General features: G+C 42.0%; 2 non-coding genes and 2 pseudogenes across 2 annotated transcripts; all 4 read left to right on the forward strand.

Moving 5' to 3' along the window:
* The first annotated feature begins 10,136 nt into the window (after positions 1-10,136).
* On the forward strand, positions 10,137-11,799 carry LOC133158433 (DNA (cytosine-5)-methyltransferase 3B-like; annotated as a pseudogene).
* Positions 11,800-19,560: 7,761 nt separating this feature from the next.
* On the forward strand, positions 19,561-19,679 carry LOC133159180 (5S ribosomal RNA; annotated as a pseudogene).
* Positions 19,680-19,873: 194 nt separating this feature from the next.
* Positions 19,874-19,992, forward strand: LOC133159049 (5S ribosomal RNA). The gene has a single exon (XR_009715558.1). It is a non-coding gene; the product is annotated as a 5S ribosomal RNA (ribosomal RNA).
* A 389-nt stretch (positions 19,993-20,381) lies between these two features.
* LOC133159100 (5S ribosomal RNA) lies at positions 20,382-20,504 on the forward strand. Its single transcript, XR_009715607.1, has one exon. It is a non-coding gene; the product is annotated as a 5S ribosomal RNA (ribosomal RNA).
* Positions 20,505-20,627: the final 123 nt, after the last annotated feature.

Here is a 20,627-nt window from a genome sequence, read left to right on the forward strand (position 1 = left end):
TTGATGAAACTGATCCTGAAACGAGCAGTGAAGCAAGCTCGGAATCAGGCGCTGAACGGTCATTTCAGCTTCATATTCCTTTTGACAAGTGGATGGAATTTATTCCGGAAAAGGCTGAATACAAAGATAAGAACTGTCGAACCCAAAAAAGAGAATATACCGTAATTTTCGGACTATAAGTCGCATTTTTTTTTCATAGTTTGGGTGGGGGGGTTGACTTATAACAAGGAGCGACTTGTGTTTTTTTTTCAAAACATTTTCACCCCAAAAAAAAGTGGAACCGTGATGTAGCAAGGGATTACTGTAATTTGAATTTCAAGTTACGCCAGCAGCGCGACGCGGCGTGGCGCGGCGGTTGTTTACATAAAGGACAAAGATTGATCACGGGATGACGAAGGGCCCCACGTACTACCGGCATCATTAGCGGATTTGTTTCTAAGTGACACGGCGGACTAAGAGTTTGAAGAATTTAAGGATTTGGAGTCACACAGAAGGTTTGAAAAAATATTATGGCTTTTACCCACGCCCGGTCCTACTCTACGGAGCTCTCTTTGACCTCCGTGGATTGAAGTCTGGGGCCGGCGCTCGGCCGGGTGGCTGTCCAGGGACAGTGGATGGGCCTCTGTCATGGCTTTTATGCACGCCCGGTCCTATTCTATGGATCTCTCTTCCACCTCCGTGGCTGGAAGTCCACGCCGCCACACGCCTGGAAGTTTGTTTTGTTAAATAAAGAGCTGTTTACCAAACCCGCGTCTTTCCTTGTACTTTGTTAAGGCTACAATATAGTTATATACTAGATCTCTGGAAGAACGACGAGGCTGACGTCAGGGCTCACGCGCGGCGTTGTTGACAAAAGACGAGGAATTTGATCGATGGATTTAATGATTTAGAGTGCACAGATGGTTTGATAATATTATTGCTTATATAATAGTTATTTGATTTCTAATTTATATATCGTTATATGGGCCTGTGGAATATTTTGAAGTGCACGCTCCGTCAGCGGCGCGCACCCATTGTTGACAAAGGATGATCGATGGATTTAATGAATTGGAGTGACACAGATGGTTTTATAAACGTGTTATTTATGTAATAGTTTTTTTTTTAAATAACTCAATGTTACGTCAGGGCCGTTCTCAGCTCTTCGTTTGTGTTTATATCACGTTAGCATACCTATCGTTTAGCCTGTTGTTGCTCGTTCATGACTGTTCTTGGTGTTGTATTTTGTCGAATAAATTGCCCCCCGAAATGCGATTTATACTCCGGAGCGACTTATGTATGGGGTTTTATTTCACTTTTTTGGGCATTTTATGGCTGATGCGACTTGTACTGCGGAGCGACTTATAGTCCGAAAATTACGGTACAATTTTGAAGCCTGGCACCTGGACCCACATCATAAATGAACAAATCTGGAAAAACTCAAAATTCCTTGCACATTTGTTTTTAAAAGAGCCAAGGTCCATCCATTGGCCTCAAATAATTATATCAAAATCAGAGGATACTGCAAGGAGAGCCAGAAATTAACAGCCCAATAATATTGAACTGTTTCATTAAGAACAGTGATGACTCCCTAGACACTGGTAGTTCAAAGCGGTTTCTATCTGGACAGTTGCGTGTGCAGGTAGCCAAGGAACTTTGTGAGGGCAGGATGGAACCACATGTATGCCGAGCATCACAGGCAAATAAACTGATGAACTTCGGAGACTCTGAGCCAAGCCACCTGCCAAATTTGGCCACTCTGCGCAAGGCAAAGCAAGAGAAAAATGATTAGGCATTAGGTGACAAAAAAATTTCTCATTGCAGATGTTGAAATACAGTGCACCTCACAATGACAGCATCAAAGACATTGGACTTGACCGTTTTTTTCTGTCACTATTGGAGTCAAACACAAATGGATGTGTACAAGAGCTTAAAGAAATCTCACCCAATATTGATGCAACTGGCTCAATAGTTAAAAAACTGATGAGACCGAATGGCATGTCTGGCCATATCTTCCTGTATCAGGGTGTTATGACAGGGCATACCAGCTCCAGTATCCCAGTCGTGCAGAGGCTGTCAGAGAAGCATGATGTTAATGCTATCACACAGTGGCTGAAAGAATGGACCCATGCAGGTGCATCTGTTCCCAAAGAAGCAGTGAGTGACTTTTCTCTGGCGATTCTTGGAGCTCTAGTCAAAGCTTTTACCCCTCATCCTGATCTGAAGAGCTTTAATATTTCACGTGGGAATCAACCTGCACATCTACCCCCATGTTTTGTCAGGGTAGATGTCGCACACTGTATTAAGATGATCTGCCGATGGTACTGCCTGAAAGACAAAATACCTTGTGTTAAGGATTTCTTTGTCAGGTCAATAGCACAGCTTCTTAAGTCACAATGTTTGCAACATGCAAAAGAACTTCTTCGTGCTTCCACCATTGTGGCACTGAGTGAGACAGAGGGTAATGTCAATTCTGGAGCCCCTATCCCATCAGAAAAGTGCAAGTAATACTTGAGAGCGCAAATCGCAGAGGAATTTGTCCCCATTTCAGATGAGGAAGTTGAGGGACAAGAACCAGGTGATGCATTAAATCAGCACATCCAGACTAATGTCCGACAGTGGGTGACAGAAATAGGTGAGGAGAGCAGGTCACTTGCCATGGCTGATGGGGATCGAGACAACATCCACTTCCTCCCTGAGATTATTCCCCACATAACAAGACTTGTAAGTTACTTGGCACCCTGGACAGCAATAATGGTCCCTCTCTTCAAAAGCACCAGCATCACTACAAGTTCCGCAGCTGTTGAAGCAGAGTTCAAAAACATAAAAAAAAAGGCCTTTTCAAGTTTAAAGCCTACCCATTCGTGTGGACCGGTTTGTTGCTCGTCATCTTTCCTTCATTGAGGGAAACATGCGGATTTGCTCTGCAAAACAAAAAAGTGAAAAGGATGTGTGTGTGATGCCACGACTGTCAAAGAGCCTGACAATGTCTGCAGTACTTGTCAAACTGAAGTAGTAAACAAAAGGGAAAAGAAAATCTCATCCTGGAGCGGAGCCAGATGCATTTACTGACAGCGCAGTTGAAAACTGGAGAGGTTTAACGGTCCCACCAAAAAAAAGAAAGATAACTTCCTATCTCTCTCCTTGTCCTGAATGGCTGCATATTGATACACAAGTGGGCTGGGAAAAAGTCAAGGTGCCATTGTTGAAAAACGGGAACCATCAACAGCCTGTTAAACTTTGCACATCAAAAGTGTCTGTGCTCAATACTTGTGCATTTGATTCTGTCTTTCAATGTTTATGCTGTTCTTTCTGTGAAGGTTTTTCACTTGAAAAGACTGTTCTGAACTATGAACGTGGGAACCAATTCCTCCACCTGGTGAAAACCAACACCACACAGGGTGTGAACCCACAGGTATACTCACAGAGGGCGGAACTGCTGGGGGAAATATTCAAACCTGTCCTCCTGACCTCTGGTGCTCTCCAGTGTTTATTTGATAAAACAATGCTCCTCACAGTACTGCAGTTTAAGCCAACAAGTAACAAGGCAAGTTTAGTTTAGTTTATTGTTTAGCACATATTATTATAGCAATAACAGTGCAAGGAGGGAGACGAAGCCTAGGGCTTGTAAAGAGCTCCACTCCGGTACAAACAAAGTGCAAAAACAAACAAAGCAAACAAAGTGCTGTGTCGTCAAATGTCATTCAAGTGTTTAAAAAAAATACATATCTACATATATATATATAGAGAGAAAGAAGGAAGGATAATGCATCTTTTGAAGGAACTTATGACTTTCAGCCTGTCAGTGAGGAAGTCAGATAAGACTAACTTGGACCAAAACGCTGTTGGAAGAAACACTGAACAATGGGATTGCTCATTATATATATATATATATATATATATATATATATATATATATATATATATATATATATATATATATATATATATATATATATATATATATATATATATATATATATATATATATATATAGATATATATAGATATATATAGATATATATATATATATATAGATATATATAGATATATATAGATATATATATATATATAGATAGATATATATCATCATCATCATCATCATCGGCGGTCACTCGTAGTCGAGTATGACGGTCCTCCTTCTTGGTCTTTGTGGGTCTTCAGGTGGTTGAAGAGGCCGATCCTGGACCCAATAACTCTGGTGCAGTGTGGACAGGGGAATGTAATGGTGGTGGGTTTGGGTTGGGCCTGCTTGGTGGGGGCTCTCTCCTTTCTGCGTCTGCGTTTGTCTTGAGCGGCATGGTGGAGGTCAACGTTATATTGCGCGGCGCCGTCACGGACAAGGATTCTCCACGTCGTCCTGTCTGCGGCCTTGTCTTCCCAAGTTTTAAGGTTTATGTGACACTTCTTCAGGTTTGCTTTTATGTTGTCCTTGAACCTCTTCTTCTGACCTCCCGGGGCCCGCTTTCCTTCAGCGAGCTGGGAATAAAGAACTTGTTTTGGGAGGCGAGAGTCAGGCATGCGGATTACATGGCCAATCCATCTCAGTTGGTTTTGGGCAATGGTGGCAGTGATGGTAGGCAAGCCAGCCTCCTCCAGGACGCTGGTGTTGGTGCGTCGGTCCTTCCAGCTGATCCTGAGGATTTTCCGGAGGCATCTCTGATGGTAGGTCTCCAGTGCCCTTAAGTGCCTGCTGTATGTGGTCCAGGCTTCTGACCCATACAGAAGGGTGGGGAGGACCACAGCTTTGTAGACCAGGATTTTGGTCTTTGCTTGGAGGTCACGATTCTCAAAGACTCGCTTCCGTAGCCTTGAGAAAGCCCCACTGGCACAGCTGAGGCGATGGTCAATTTCATCATCAATGGTGGCTTTCGATGACAGGAGGCTGCCAAGATAGGGGAAGTGGTAAACCTTTTCCAGTCGGATGTTATCAATAGAGATGTTTGGGGGGCGGACAAGCAAACTGCAGTTTGGTAGTGGTTGGTGGAGGATTTGGGTCTTTTTTATATTAATGGCCAGACCAAGCTGTTTGTATGCCTTCGTGAAGGCAGACAGAATACTCTGTAGGTCTACTTCTGACAGGGCCACAAGGGCATTGTCGTCCGCATACTGCAGCTCCATGATGGATATGGTGGTGGTTTGACCTTTAGCCCTGAGTCGGTTGATGTTGAGGAGTTGGCCGTCAGTTCTGTACATGATTTTGACTCCGTGGGGCAGATGCTTGCATGTATGGCGGAGGATAGCAGCAATAAAGATGGAAAATAGTGTTGGAGCGATGACACATCCCTGTTTGACACCTGTGTCAACCCTGAAGGGTTCCGTCTCGTCTCCACTGCCGCTGAGCACTGTGGCTGACATGTTATCATGCAGTAGTCTCAGTACTCGGATGTATTTGTCTGGGCAGCCAATCTTGGATAGAACCAGCCAAAGGGCCTGACGGTTAACTGAATCGAAGGCTTTGGTGAGGTCTATAAAGGCCATGTATAGTGGTTGATTTTGTTCCCGGCATTTTTCTTGCAGTTGTCGAGCAATGAAAACCATGTCTGTGGTGCCTCTGTTTGGGCGAAATCCACTCTGAGACTCAGGAAGGATGATTTCTGACAGGGGGGTGAGTCTGTTAGCCAGAACCCGAGCGAGGGCTTTCCCTATGGTGGAGAGGAGAGAAATGCCACGGTAATTCCCGCAGTCTGCCTTGTCTCCTTTCTTGAATACGGGGACGATTAAGGCATCTCTGAGCTGCGCAGGGATTTCCTCTTCTTCCCAGATCTTAAGAAGCAGGGCATGGATGTGCCTGAGAAGGTCGGGTCCGCCTTTCTTCAAGACCTCTGCTGGAATTCCATCGGGCCCAGCAGCCTTGTTGTTCCTCATCTTCCCAATGGCATCCTGCAGCTCGTTCAGGCTGGGTGGCTCTCCCATGCTTTCAGCTGTGGGCTGTTGTGGTAGTTGATCAAGAGCCTCCATCTCAGGTGTAGTGTCCCTGTTTAAGAGGTCCTCGTAATGTTCTTTCCACCTGTTTGCAATTGCCTCCTTGTCCTTCAGCAGCAGGCCATCCTTTGAGCGAAGGGGGGTTAGGCAGCGGTGGCTGGGACCATACACCGCTCTTGTGGCATCAAAGAAGCCTCTCGTGTCTCCAGAGTCAGCAAGCTGCTCGATCTCCAGAGCCTTCTTTGTCCACAATTGGTTCTTCAGTTTCCTAACCTGTGTTTGGACGGCTGCCTTCGCTTTGGCATGGGCTACTCTTTTCACCTTGCAGTGGATGTCATTTTGCCAGGTGATGAAAGCTTGCCGCTTGTTGTTAATTAGCTGCTGGATCTCGGTGTCATTCTCATCAAACCAGTCTTGATGCGTCCGCTTTTTGTGCCCGAGGATTTTTTTGCAGGTGTTCATTATGGTAGTCGAAAGTGTGCTCCAGTGTGTTTCAGTATCCTCTGGGTAGTGGTTGGGCAGCGCTGCACTAAGAGCCTCCTGCAGCTGTTGTTGGTAGGCGGTGTCATTCAACAGCTCGATGTTTATTCTTGGCCGACATTGTCTTTTCTGCATCCGTTTTTTCCGCATTAGGCGGATGGACATGATGGAGCGAATGAGGCGATGGTCGGTCCAGCAGTCGTCTGCACTGGTCATTGCTCTGGTGTTTAGGACATCGTGGCGGTCTTTAGAGCGGACAATGACATAGTCGATGAGATGCCACAGTTTGGAGCGAGGATGCATCCAAGATGTTTTGAACTTGTTTTTTTGACGGAAAAGTGTGTTGGTGATGACCAGGTTGTGTTCTGAGCACTTGGTTAGTAGTAATGTGCCATTAGAGTTTGTGTTTCCAACCCCTTCTCGTCCCAGCGTACCCCTCCATAGGTGGTGGTTTCGTCCCACTCTGGCGTTGAAGTCTCCAAGCAGGATTAGCTTATCCTCCTTGGGGACTTCCGATAGGACTTTGTCTAGGTCAGCGTAGAAGGCCTCCTTATCTTCGTCCTGTGCATCAAGTGTTGGTGCATAGGCACTAATGACCGTGGCCATCTGATTGTTGGCAAGCATCAGGCGTATGGTCATTAGGCGCTCGTTAATGCCCACAGGGAGTTCATGGAGGTGGTTGATGAGGCGGTTCTTGATAGCAAAACCCACACCATATAGATAGATATATATAGATATATACACACACACACATATACATATATATGTATATACATACATACACATATACACACACACATACACCTACATTCATATATACACACACACACACCTACATACATATATACACACACACACCTACATATATATACATATACATACACACATACACCTACATATACATGCATACACATACACAAGTAACCAAACAAAAGCATAACAAGCTATATATTAATTCGTCATATTTATACATGCATACATACTACGAATGTGTATGCATATATACATAAACAAATACACTATACAAAATGAGAAACATAGTAGTATAGTACATATAGTAGTACATAATAGTCACATAGCGATGTTGAAACAATCAAAGAGACACCAGGTAGGAGTAGCTTAGAGGGGACAGAAGAAACTGCAAGCAGAAAATAACAAAAACAAGGAAGAATCAGAGTATAAATTGTGGTTTAAGTTAATGTTCTTAGTATGAATCAGCTTAGTGCGGTGGAGTAATTATGGAACTGGTAGGATCATGAGTAGAGAAGGTGGTATTTCAGCTGCTTTCTAAAAGCAGCCTGTGAAGATATGGATCGGATGTGGATTGGTAGCTCATTCCAGAGTGAGGGCCCTCTAAAGGAGATATTATATTGATGGCGTGATGTTCGACAGGAAGGTGGGTGGAGATTGTCCCTCTGTCTTGTTGGATAAGAATGAAGATCAGATACAAATGTGAAGAAATTATAAAAGGTGGCTGGAAGACAGTGTTTCCTATATATATATATTTATGGATGAGTAGACAGGTTTGAAGAATGTTTACTTTATCAATTGGCAATAGTGAATAATTTTTAAACAGCGGTGCCGTTGGTTCATACCTATTCGAGAAAGAGATCATTCTTAGGAACTTCTTTTGTAAGATGAGTAGTTTGTGAGGTATGTTGGATATGTGGCTGCCCAGACTGTGTTGCAGTAATTGAGAAAAGGAAACAGGAAGCTATAATACAGAGTGAGATGAGCAGAAGGATGGACCAAGGGAGAAACTTTTCGTAAAATACCTAGCATTTTCATAGATCTTTTGAAAACCAAATCAATGTGTTCAGACCAGTTTAATTGTTTGTCTACTATAACTCCTAAGAATTTGGTGCTAGCAACTTGATGGATTTCGTTATTGTTTATGTAAATTTTGGTCTGTTCTTTGGGGTAAGATTTATTTATATTGCAGAAGATCATGAAGTTACATTTTTTTATATTGAGTGACAACTTATTTATTTTGAACCATTTTGTAACAGCGTGCAATTCAGTATTTACACTTGCAATGAGGAAATTAAAATCATCGTGGGTGGCAACAAGATTAGTATCGTACGCAAATAACAAAGGGAGAAAATTTGAACAAGACATGGAGAAATCATTTATGTACACCAAAAATAATAGAGGACCCAATATTGAGCCCTGCGGGACCCCAGATAGTTTTTTCGATCTGTTCGAAGAACAACCATTTATATATACATATTGTTCTCTGTTAGCGAGATAGTTTGTGAACCATTTCAGGGCAGAATTGTTCACTCCATATCTCTCTAGCTTAGCGATGAGGATCTTATGGTCGACGGTATCAAATGCTTTACTTAAATCTAGGAAGACACCAAGAGCGAAATTCTTATTGTCAAGAGCTGTTGAGATATGGTTGACAAGCTGAAGCAGTGCATGCTCAGTAGAGAATTTTTTGCGGAAACCATATTGATGTTTATAGAGAATATTGTTTGTTTTTAGGTGCTTTCCCAATCTTGAATAAACAATTTTTTCTAGAATCATGGAAAAGCATGGAAGAATGGATATAGGTCGATAATTACCATATTCATTTGTCTCACCAGCTTTAAAAATAGGAATGACTTTTGCAATTTTTAGTTCTTGGGGTACAATGCCAAACTTTAATGATAAGGAGAAAATGTGTGTCAGTGGAATTTTTATTGGATGAATGATTTTCTTAATAAGTATGCTTCTGATCTCGTCTTGGCCAGGGGCCGTGTTTTTCAAGCTCATGACGATGCTGTAAACTTCCTCAACACTAGGGGGGTCAAGAATAGAGAGTGAAGGAAACTGCCCTGTAATTAGGCAACAGGGGCTTGTATCAGAGGTTGAGAAGCTAGATGCCAAAGTAGCGCCAACATTTCACTTGTTTGTGCAAACATTGCTGTCCTGCAGACCTGTAGCATGGCTTCTCTTCAGACTGCTGCTGAAGAGGGACTCAGCCTTCCTGACTCTCTCTGACCTGATTATTGTTGCCAGTGATGACAATGTGATGAAGAATGTAAAATAAATGCTCACAGCTAAATTCAAAATGAAAGACTTGGGTAAACTGAACAACTTTCTGGGTATTGATTTTCATCAAACTGATCACTGTATAACAATGTCACAGAAAAGATATGTTGACAAAATACTTGACAGATTTGATATGCAAGATTGTAAACCATGAGCAACACCATGTGAACCTAAGCTTAACTATTCTGAAAACACAGGAACCCTGAGTGATCTGAAGAAAAATAGAGGCTGTTGGCAGCTTAATCTATTTATCAACATGTACCAGACCAGATCTAAGCTTTGTCGTGAGCAAACCTTCCTAATACCTTTCCAAACCAACTATAGAACAATGGGCTACAATAAAACATGTACTGAGGGCAAAAAGGAAAAGATGTTGTGTTACAAAAAGAGTGATGGTGAACTACTTGGGTTGGAAGCATTCAGTAATGCAAACTGGGCTGTACATGATACTGACAGACATAGTACGTCAGGTTATTGTGTTAGTTTGAGCCAATTTGGTCCCTTAATTTCATGGAAAACCAAAAGACAAGCAACAGTAGCTCTTTCAACGTGTGAAGCTGAATACATGGCCTTGGCTTCAACTGTACAAGAATGTCTGTATTTAGTACAACTGTTAGATGGTGTTGATGGGTATCATTACAAGCAGCCAAAGGTTTATGAAGAGAATCAAGGAGCCATAGCCTTAGCTAAAAATGCTGTACAAAGACAACAATGTAAACATGTTGACAAAGTACCACCTTGTAAGATCAACTGTTAACGATGGCAAAGTAATGCTGGACTACTGTCCAACAGAATATATGGTGGTTGATCTCATGATAAAACCTCCAACAAAGTCTAAGTTAATGAATCTTGTGGCATTTATGTTTGGAGAGTACAAATTTGTTTATGGAAAGTGTTTCTATCATATGATGAATTTGGTGGTATTTACATGTTTATGAAATGTGTATGCATTACCTTGAGAAAAATCATTGCATTTCTAGTTTGCATGTATTTACCAATATACTAAGAGCAAGTGGGGGTGTTAGTAGTATATGTGCTCTGTATATTGAGAGTTTTATTTTGAAGGATGCTACACAGGAAGTACTGCTTTTACTATTTCTGTTAGACAAATGTTCTTAATAAAATCCAGGTGTTACCAATGTGTTAATTGGGCACTGGCAAACCAAAGTGAGTCGTCGTTTACTCTGTCTCCACAGTACGACTCATTTTATTTAAATAACTCTGCTAACACGGACTACCAGCCGCCTGTGAAAAGGAAACATGCTTTTAAGAGTCGAGCAAGCTCCTGCAACTACACTTACACAAAAGACACTTTAATTGAAAGGCTTCGAGACAAAGGCACAAAAATCGAAGATTGTTGTTTGGCCTGATGTGGTTGGTTGTTGCAGCACCCATTCTTTGAAGGTGGTCATTGTTTCAAATGCAAGAAAGACTTCACAGAAACACTGCATCGCTACAATGAAGATGGCTACCAGTCGTATTGCACCGTGTGCTGTGGCGGGTCAGAGGTCATGTTTCTGCAAGGAGTGCGTGGAGATCCTAGTGGGAGAGGTAACCTTTTGTGAGCGCAAAGATATTGATCCGTGGAGCTGCTACATTTGCCAGCCAACACAGTCCGAGGCAAAGCTCAAATTCAGGCCAGACTGGAGCGTCAAGGTCCAAGACTTTGCCAACAACAGCGCCATGGAGTTTGAGCTTCATACAGATTACCCGGCCATCGCTGCAGATAGACACAAGCCCTTGAAGGTTCTGTCGCTCTGTGACGGTATTGCAACAGGATACCTGGGGCTCAAGGACCTTGGCATCAACGTGGAACGCTACATTGCGTCAGAGATTTGTGAGCGGAAAGAATTGTTTGATGGCACCGGAAGGCTCTTCCTTGAATTCTACCACATTTTGACGCTGCTGAAGTCGGAGGGTGACGACCAGCCTTTCTTCTGGCTATTTGAAAATGTGGTGTTCATGTCGAGCAAAGACCATACGGACATCTGCAGATTCCTGAAGTGCAATCCTGTTTGTGACTATCAGCCCCGCACATCGAGCTCGCTACGTCTGGGGAAACCTTCCAGGCAAGAATAGGTCGGTGGGCGCATCCTTGGATCAAAAAGTGAATCTTCAGGATTGTTTGGAAGTTGGCCGTGTGGCAAAGCTGGACAAGGTGCGAACCATCATAACAAAGACAAACTCCATGATTCAAGGGAAATTGAGACTTCCGGTCATCATGAGCGGTAACTGTGGTGTAGTGAAATGGAGCAGATTTTTGGCTTCCCCAAACATTACACGGATGTGAACAATACGGGCCACTTGCAGCGCCAGAGGGTCCTGGGGCATTCCTGGAGCATCGCCGTCATTCGCCACCTGATAGCGCCACTCAAGGAGTAATTCGAACGTGAATCACACCAGCCAAGTCCGTAAGGCCACAGATGCATGAATACCGTTTCTGGACTAAAGACCGCAGCCGAATAAAAGCCACGCCAGATAAAATTAGGTGAAAGTATGGTTTTGTTTATATATTAGCAGCACGTGACAATAAGCTCAAGGTGTTTTAATGTTTAATTTCCATATATATGCACAAATCATACAAAATCATTAAGGTCATGAAAAATTCCTTGGAAAGCTGCACTGGACTAGAAAATGCAGGGTTCAAAGCTTGTGCAAAAAGTAGCGGCTTATAGTACAGAAAATACAGTACTTCCATGCACGAGCGCGAGAGCTCTTTGCGGAAAACCAAATGCTTACCACTGTATGTTGGTGTCCTCCCACAGTTCAACAATGGGTTTTTATCTTTCAATAATTGGCTGGTCCAGTGAGCCTGCCCCTTGCAACCGTACAAAAGAAAAAAGATAAATGGATGTACAAGCCGGATTCGGTTGAAGTTGAAAAATTGTGCAAAATGTAAATAAAATAAAAATACAATGATTTGAAAATCATTTTCAACCTATATTCAGTTGGATACACTACAAAGACAACATATTTAATCCTCAAACTCAAACTTTATTTCATTTTTCAAATAATTAACTTAGGATTTCATGGCTGCAACACATGCAGTAGAAGTTGGGAAAAGGCATGTTTACCACTTTGTTATACCACCTTTCCTTTTAATAACACTCAAACGTTTTGGAAGCGAGGAGACTAATTCTTTTAGCTTCTCATGTGGAACTATTTCCCATTCTTGCTTGATGAACCGCTTCAGTTGTTCAACAGTCTGGGGTCTTCCCTGTCGTATCTTACGCTTCATAATGCGCCACACATTTTCAATGGGAGACAGGTCTGGACTGCAAGCGGGCCAGGGGAGAACCTGGACTCTTTTACTTCGAAGCCACGCTGTTGTAACACGTGCAGATTGCGGCTTGGCATTATCTTTCTGAAATAAGCAGCGGCATCCATGAAGAAAGATGTCGCTTGGACGGCAGCATATGTTGCTCCAAAATCTGTATGTACTTTTCAGCATTTATGTTGCCTTCACAGAAATGTAAGTCACCTATGCCATGGGAACTAATGCACCCCCACACCATCACAGATGTTGGCTTTTGAACTTTGCGTTGATAACAGTCCGGATGGTCCGCGTCCTCTTTGGTCCAGAGCACACAACGTCCAGTGTTTCCAAAAACAATTTGAAAAGTGGACTCAGACCACAAAACACTTTTTCATTGTTCATCAGTCCATTTTAGATGAGCTCGGGCCCAGAGAACCCGGCGGCCTTTCTGGATGTTGTTCATAACCGCCTTTTGCTTTCCATGGTAGAGTTTTAACCCGCACTTACTGATGTAGAGATGAACTGCATTTATTAACAGTGGTTTTCTTAAGTTTTCCTGAGCTTATTTGGTGATATCCTTTACGCACTCATGTCGGTTTTTAAGGCAGTGCCGTCTGAGGGATCGAAGGGCACGGTCATTCAGTCTTGGTTTCCGGCCGTGGCGCCTATGTGCATTTCAAATCATTGTATTTTCGTTTTATTTAGATTTGACACAATTTCTCAACTTCAACCGAATCCGGTTTGTACAAACGAGGAGCTGAGAACGGGCCTGATGTAACATTAACAGGTATTCAAATAACTATAACATAAATACTACGTTTATCAAACCATCTGTGTCACTCCAAATCATTGAATCCGTCGATCAAATTCGTCGTCCTTTATGTAAAGTACGCTGCGTGTGCGGCGTGCCGCTGACATTGGACTCGGCGTCAGCTGCAGTTCAAATTATTCCACAGGCCCATATAACAATATATAAACTATATATCAAATAACAATAATATATTTCACAAAACAAGAACTCATCCTATGTAATTTAACATAAGTCGCTCCTGAGTATAAGACTGGACACAGAAAGCTTTTTTAAAGTTTTAATACCATACCTTAACATTTCTTTCCAAACACTGCCTGTGACGCGGCAGTAATACCGCAGAAACACAGCACTAATATAGTTTGATTAAATAAATAAAAAAATATGTTTATGTGTATTGAATCAGTAAAACATTTGATGTCTTGACGGTTTATTGTGGTGTCGGAAAAAAGTGAATTGACTTTGTTTCCTACTTTTGGATTTTATACACATTGCTGTGATTGTTTACGGCAATGGGTCCCATTTTATTCGTGTTTGGTATGACCTGGCTGGGTTTTGATCGCACAACTTTCCAGTTTCAGGGTGGACACTACCACTAGGCCACTGAGCTGGAGCTTTTGTGTTGTTTTTAGTTCATATAAACTTTTAGCTTTTTTTTTTTAACCTATTTTAGCAGATGCACTGATCGTTTGGCATTTTTAATTTTGTTGTACATGTGACAATGACAATAAAGATCTATTTACCCATCTGTGTAACCAATAAAGTTGTGACGCTATGCCCAAACAGCTTTTTTTTTTACTCCACCACGCATAAAAGCGAGTGGAGACGCCAAGCTGCCCTTGTTACAGCAAACCTGAAGACAGAGGTAAGTGGTTTCTCAGGTATCTCCCCTCCAACTTCAAATTTATAATAATAATAATACAGACTGATAAATTATTCAAGCGACCACCTGCCAGTGTTTGCAGTGATCCAGGACTGTACAAAGAAAAAAAAGGATGCTATAACTTTTAAAATGTGTAGAATGAACTCTGGTAATTCATTTAACTCATTCAAAAATGACCTTTTAACTGACTTTTTGACTGGTAAAAGGTATGTGGGTGATGTAAATGAAGCCTACAACACATTCATGGCCATTATATCCGAACTTTATGACAAAAATTGTCCTCTTGTAAAGAAAGCAGTTAAACTAAATTCAGTGGAAAAACCATGGCTGACAAAGGGAATCTTAAGTGCTTGCAAGAAGAAAAACCTACTATACAAAGATTTATTAAAGATAAGAACAAAGGAAGCTGAATTAAAATATAAGATCTATAAAATCAAATTGATTAAAATAATGAGAATCAGTAAAAGGGACTACTATAGCAAGATACTGGAGGAAAACAAGAGTAATACAATAATAACATGGAAAGTGTTAAATGAGGTTATTAAAAACAGAACTGGAAAGCCAGGATATCCTTCTTACTACATAACTATGAATGAGCTTACTATGATTGCAGAGGAGTTCAATGATTACTATGTTGGTATTGGGCCTACTTTGGCAGAGGAAGTAGCAAAAAAAGGGAGTACAAGTGACCTACTTAAGGATGTACCCATAGCCGAACGTATGGTTCTAATGGGAACGAATGAGAAGGAAATAATAGAAATTGTTAGAGAATTTAAAAGGTAAAAAGTCAACCGACTGTAACGGGATAGATGTCCCTTGTTAAAAGTATCATTGAATGTGTAGTGAAACCCCTTACACATATCTGCAACCAATCTCTGACAAATGGTGTTTTTCCAAGTGAAATGAGTAACTGCTAAAATTATCCCGATATATAAAGCTGGGTACAAATTATAGGCCAATATCTCTACTCCCACAATTCTCTAAAATATTAGAAAAAATATTTTATAAAAGGCTTGATGATTTTATTACAAAACAAAATATTCTGTGTGACCAACAGTATGGATTTCGGAAAAATAGGACCACCACACTAGCTTTGTTAGATTTTGTAGCTTAAATAACAACAGCTATTGAAAATAGACTGTTGTAGGTGTTTTCTTGGAGCTTAAGAAAGCTTTTGATACTGTAAATTATTAAATACTGTTAACAAAACTTGAAAGATATGGGATACAAGGTATGTCACTCACTTGGTTAAACAGTTATTTATCAAACAGGAATCAATATGTGCAACTTATGGACTGTAAATCAAAACTAAAACAGGTAAAGTGTGGTGTTCCTCAGGGCTCGATATTAGACCCCTTGTTATTTATTTTGTATGTCAATGATATATGCAAGGTCTCCAGGTTACTCAAGGCTGTACTTTTTGCAGATGACACAAACCTGCTTTGCAGTGGGGAGGACCTGGATCAATTAATGGATACTGTGGGTATTGAAATGGAAAAATTACAGAGTTGGTTTGATACAAAAACTAACACTAAATTTAAGTAAAAAAAGTATTATATTTGGAAACCGTCCGACCAACAGACAAAATTCTTACAATAAAAAATATAGAAATAGAAAGAGTAAATGAAGTAAAATTTCTTGGAGTGCTTATAGATAATAAATTAAGTTGGAAACCACGTATAATGTATATCAAATCAAACATTTCAAAATCACTAGCAGTATTATATAAATCAGTCATTATATTCCTTGTACTGCTCCTTCATACTCCCATACATTATGTACTGTGTGGCGGTGTGGGGCAATACATACAAAACAAACACAGATCCAATCTTCATTCTTCAAAAAAAAGCAATAAGGACAAAATATTGGCGGGATACCGTAACATGCTGTGAAGTTGTTTAAGTTGCTTTTGTATAAAAAATTCCCCTCTCACCCTCCGCGGGTGGTCTCCCACTCCAAGCTCGGGTCCTCTACCAGAGGCCTGGGAGCTTGAGGGTTCTGCGCAGTATTTTGGCTGTTCCTAGCACTGCACTCTTCTGGACTGAGATGTCTGATGTTGTTCCTGGAATCTGCTGTAGCCACTCCTCCAGTTTGGGGGTCACTGCCCCAAGTGCCCCAATGACCACGGGCACCACCGAGGCCTTCACTTTCCAGGCCTTCTCAAGCTCTTCTTTGAGGCCCTGGTATTTCTCTAGCTTCTCAAGTTCTTTTTTCCTGATGTTGCCATCGCTTGGTATTGCTACATCCACTACAACGGCCTTCTTCTGCTGTTTGTCCACCACCACAATGTCCGGTTGGTTCGCCATCACCATCTTGTCAGTCTGGATCTGGAAGTCCCACAGGATCTTGGCTCGCCCGTTCTCTGCCACCTTAGGGGGTGCTTCCCACTTTGAACTTGGGGCTTCCAGTCCATACTCTGCACAGATGTTCCTGTACACTATGCCAGCCACTTGGTTATGACGTTCCATGTATGCTTTCCCTGCTAGCATCTTACACCCTGCTGTTATGTGCTGGACTGTCTCAGGGGCCTCTTTGCATAGCCTACACCTTGGGTCTTGTCTGGTGTGGTAGATCTTGGCCTCTATTGCTCTGGTGTTCAGAGCCTGTTCCTGTGCAGCCATGATGAGTGCCTCTGTGCTGTCCTTCAGTCCAGCTTTTTCCAGCCATTGGTAGGATTTCTTGATGTCAGCCACTTCACTTATCTGCCGATGGTACATCCCATGTAGGGGTTTGTCCTCCCATGATGGTGTCTCTAGCCACTCTTCCTCTGTCTGCCATTGTCTGAGACTTGACTTGACTGAGTACTTTTCCTTGATGTACTCATGGATCTTGGCTGTTTCATCCCGAACAGTGGCTCTCACACTCAGTAGTCCTCGGCCTCCTTCTTTACGGCTAGTGTACAGTCTCAGGGTGCTGGACTTAGGGTGGAACCCTCCGTGCATGGTTAGGAGCTTCCGTGTCTTGACATCTGTGGTTTGCGTCTCTTCCTTTGGCCAGCTTATTATTCCTGCAGGGTATCTGATGACTGGCAGGGCGTAGCTGTTTATTGCCCGGATCTTGTTCTTGCCATTTAGCTGACTTCTGAGGACTTGCCTTACTCGTTGTAGGTATTTGGCTGTGGCTCCTCTCCTTGTGGCTTCATCGAGGTTGCCATTTCCTTGTTGGATACCAAGGTACTTGTAGCTGTCCTCAATGTCTGTTATTGTTCCTTCTGGGAGTGAGACCCCTTCTGTATGGACTACCTTCCCTCTCTTTGTCACCATGCGACCGCACTTCTCTAGTCCGAATGACATTCCAATGTCTGTGCTGTAGATCCTGGTTGTGTGGATCAGTGAATCGATGTCTCGCTCGCTCTTGGCATACAACTTTATGTCATCCATGTATAGGAGGTGACTGATGGTGGCCCCATTTTTGAGTCGGTATCCGTAGCCAGTCTTGTTGATTATTTGGCTAAGGGGGTTCAGACCTATGCAGAACAGCAGTGGGGACAGAGCATCTCCTTGGTATATGCCACATTTGATGGAGACTTGTGCAATTGGCTTGTAATTGGCCTCAAGGGCTGTTTTCCACAGTCCCATCGAGTTTGCAATGAAGGCTCTCAGGTTCCTGTTGATGTTGTACAGTTCCAAGCATTCAGTGATCCATGAGTGTGGCATGGAGTCGTAGGCTTTCTTGTAATCAATCCAGGCAGTGCACAGGTTGGTGTGTCGAGTCTTGCAGTCTCGGCGACTGTTCCGTCAACCAGCAGCTGGTGTTTGGCTCCTCTGGTATTGCTGCCTATGCCTTTCTGTGTTGTGCTCATGTATTGAGCCATGTGTACACTTATCTTAGCCGCTATGATGCCTGACATGATCTTCCATGTTGTAGGGAGACAGGTTATTGGCCGATAGTTGGATGGGACTGTACCCTTTGTGGGATCCTTCAGGATCAGGATTGTGCGTCCTTCAGTTAACCATTCGGGGTGAGTTCCAACTTTTAGTAGCTGGTTCATTTGTTCTGCTAGGCGCTCATGGAGTGCAGTCAGGGCTCGAAACTAACGATTGCCCGATTGCCCGGGGCAAGTAGCGATGGCAGACGGGCAAGTAGAATTTTTCCTCACTTGCCCGAACTTGCCCTGCCATAATACCATGTTTTCAAGCTGTAAAAAGACGATTTTGTGCATAATTTCTCGCAACTTCTGCCGCTTCTGGTCCGACATTTTGTTTTCTTGGGAGCGGTTAGTTTCTCGTGTAAGTCTGCAATACATTGATAATGGCAAAGCGCTTCGTAATTAAATGCATGCTCCCTCACCCGTCCCTGGCTCTTCTGCGCCTGCGCACCAGCAGAGCTTGTTTCCGGTTGGCGCGAAAATACTAATCTATAGACGTGACCTCCAACTGCCCAAATTTTCAAGTTTAACAAACAATGAGCATCTTGAATTACTTCGCCCTGAAGGGTAAGTTTTAATTCCAAAATATTACAGTAGATTTTATTCTACAATTCCCAAAATATGAGCCCTGTGGACCTGAGATGGGGTGTTGTGTGGGTGTGGGTGTTTTGGGTGTGGGGGTGAGGGTTGGATCATGGGGTGGGGGGTTTGGTTGGGTTTTGGTGGTTTTTGGGGGTGGGGGTGGCAGTGGGGGTGGGGTGGCGGTGTGTGTGTGGGCGGGGGGTGGGGTGTTAGTGGGGGGGGGAGTTGTAGATTGGGGTTATAATAAAATTTTCATTCTGGAATAATATAAGTAAGTAAGCTTTACTTATTTGTAAGCTTTATTTATTTATTTATTTACTTACTTACTTACTTACTTACTACACCCATTACGTATGGCATTCGGAAACTGCAAGCCGAGTTTAAACTCCGACATTGAAATTATAACCCGAGTTTCCAACCTATATTGTGTGGCGTCATCCGAAGCATTGTAGTTCACGTCTTTTACCGCTAGAGAGCAGACTATGTACAGTGAATAAAGAGGCTGGCTCCCTGTGAACTCAAAGCAGCAGTTTTTCTTTGTAAAAGAAACCAAAACAACACATTGCGCTTACATGTAGGGTTTTTCCAATTTTCATGACATATACAGCAAAATGCAGGTCGTAATGGCAAATTTGTGCTACCACATAAAAAGCTGTCAATAACTTTTCATGATAACCATGTTTCCATGAAACGCCCTTTCAGGGTCGATTGTATCTATAGAATGCATGATTTTGAGAATGATCACGGCTTACGGCCATACTACCCTGAGAACGCCCGATCGCGTCCGATCTCGTAAGCTAAGCAGGGTCGGGCCTGGTTAGTACTCGGATGGGAGACCGCCTGGGAATACCAGGTGCTTTATTTATTTATTTATTTATTTATTTATTTACTTACTTACTTACTTACTTACTTACTTACAACACCCATTACGTATGGCATTCGGAAACTGCAACCCGAGTTTAAACTCCGACATTGAAATTATAACCCGAGTTTCCAACCTATATAGTGGCGTCATCCGTAGCATTATATATAAAATTTACGATTTTGAGTGTGATCACGGCTTACGGCCATACTACCCTGAGAACGCCCGATCTCGTCCGATCTCGGAAGCTAAGCAGGGTCGGGCCTGGTTAGTACTTGGATGGGAGACCGCCTGGGAATACCAGGTGCTGTAAGCTTTATTTATTTATTTATTTATTTATTTATTTATTTATTTATTTATTTATTTATTTATTTATTTATTTATTTATTTATTTATTTATTTACTTACTTACTTACTTACTTACTCATTTACTCATTCATTTACTCATTTATTTATTTATTTATTTATTTATTTATTTATTTATTTATTTATTTATTTATTTATTTATTTATTTATTTATTTATTTGTTTTCCCCCCACTTCAATTGTTAAAGCAAATTTTGACAACACCCATTACGTATGGCATTCGGAAACTGCAACCCGAGTTTAAACTCCGACATTGAAATAATAACCCGAGTTTCCAACCTATATAGTGGCATCATCCGTAGCATTATATATAAAATTTAGGATTTTGAGTGTGATCACGGCTTACGGCCATACTACCCTGAGAACGCCCGATCTCGTCCGATCTCGGAAGCTAAGCAGGGTCGGTCGGGCCTGGTTAGTACTTGGATGGGAGACCGCCTGGGAATACCAGGTGCTGTAAGCTTTATCTATTTATTTATTTATTTATTTATTTATTTATTTATTTATTTATTTATTTATTTATTTATTTATTTATTTATTTATTTACTTACTTACTTACTTACTTACTTACTCATTTATTTATTTA

Source organism: Syngnathus typhle, linkage group LG8 (assembly GCF_033458585.1).
Source record: "Syngnathus typhle isolate RoL2023-S1 ecotype Sweden linkage group LG8, RoL_Styp_1.0, whole genome shotgun sequence".
Taxonomy (NCBI): Eukaryota; Metazoa; Chordata; class Actinopteri; order Syngnathiformes; family Syngnathidae; genus Syngnathus; species Syngnathus typhle.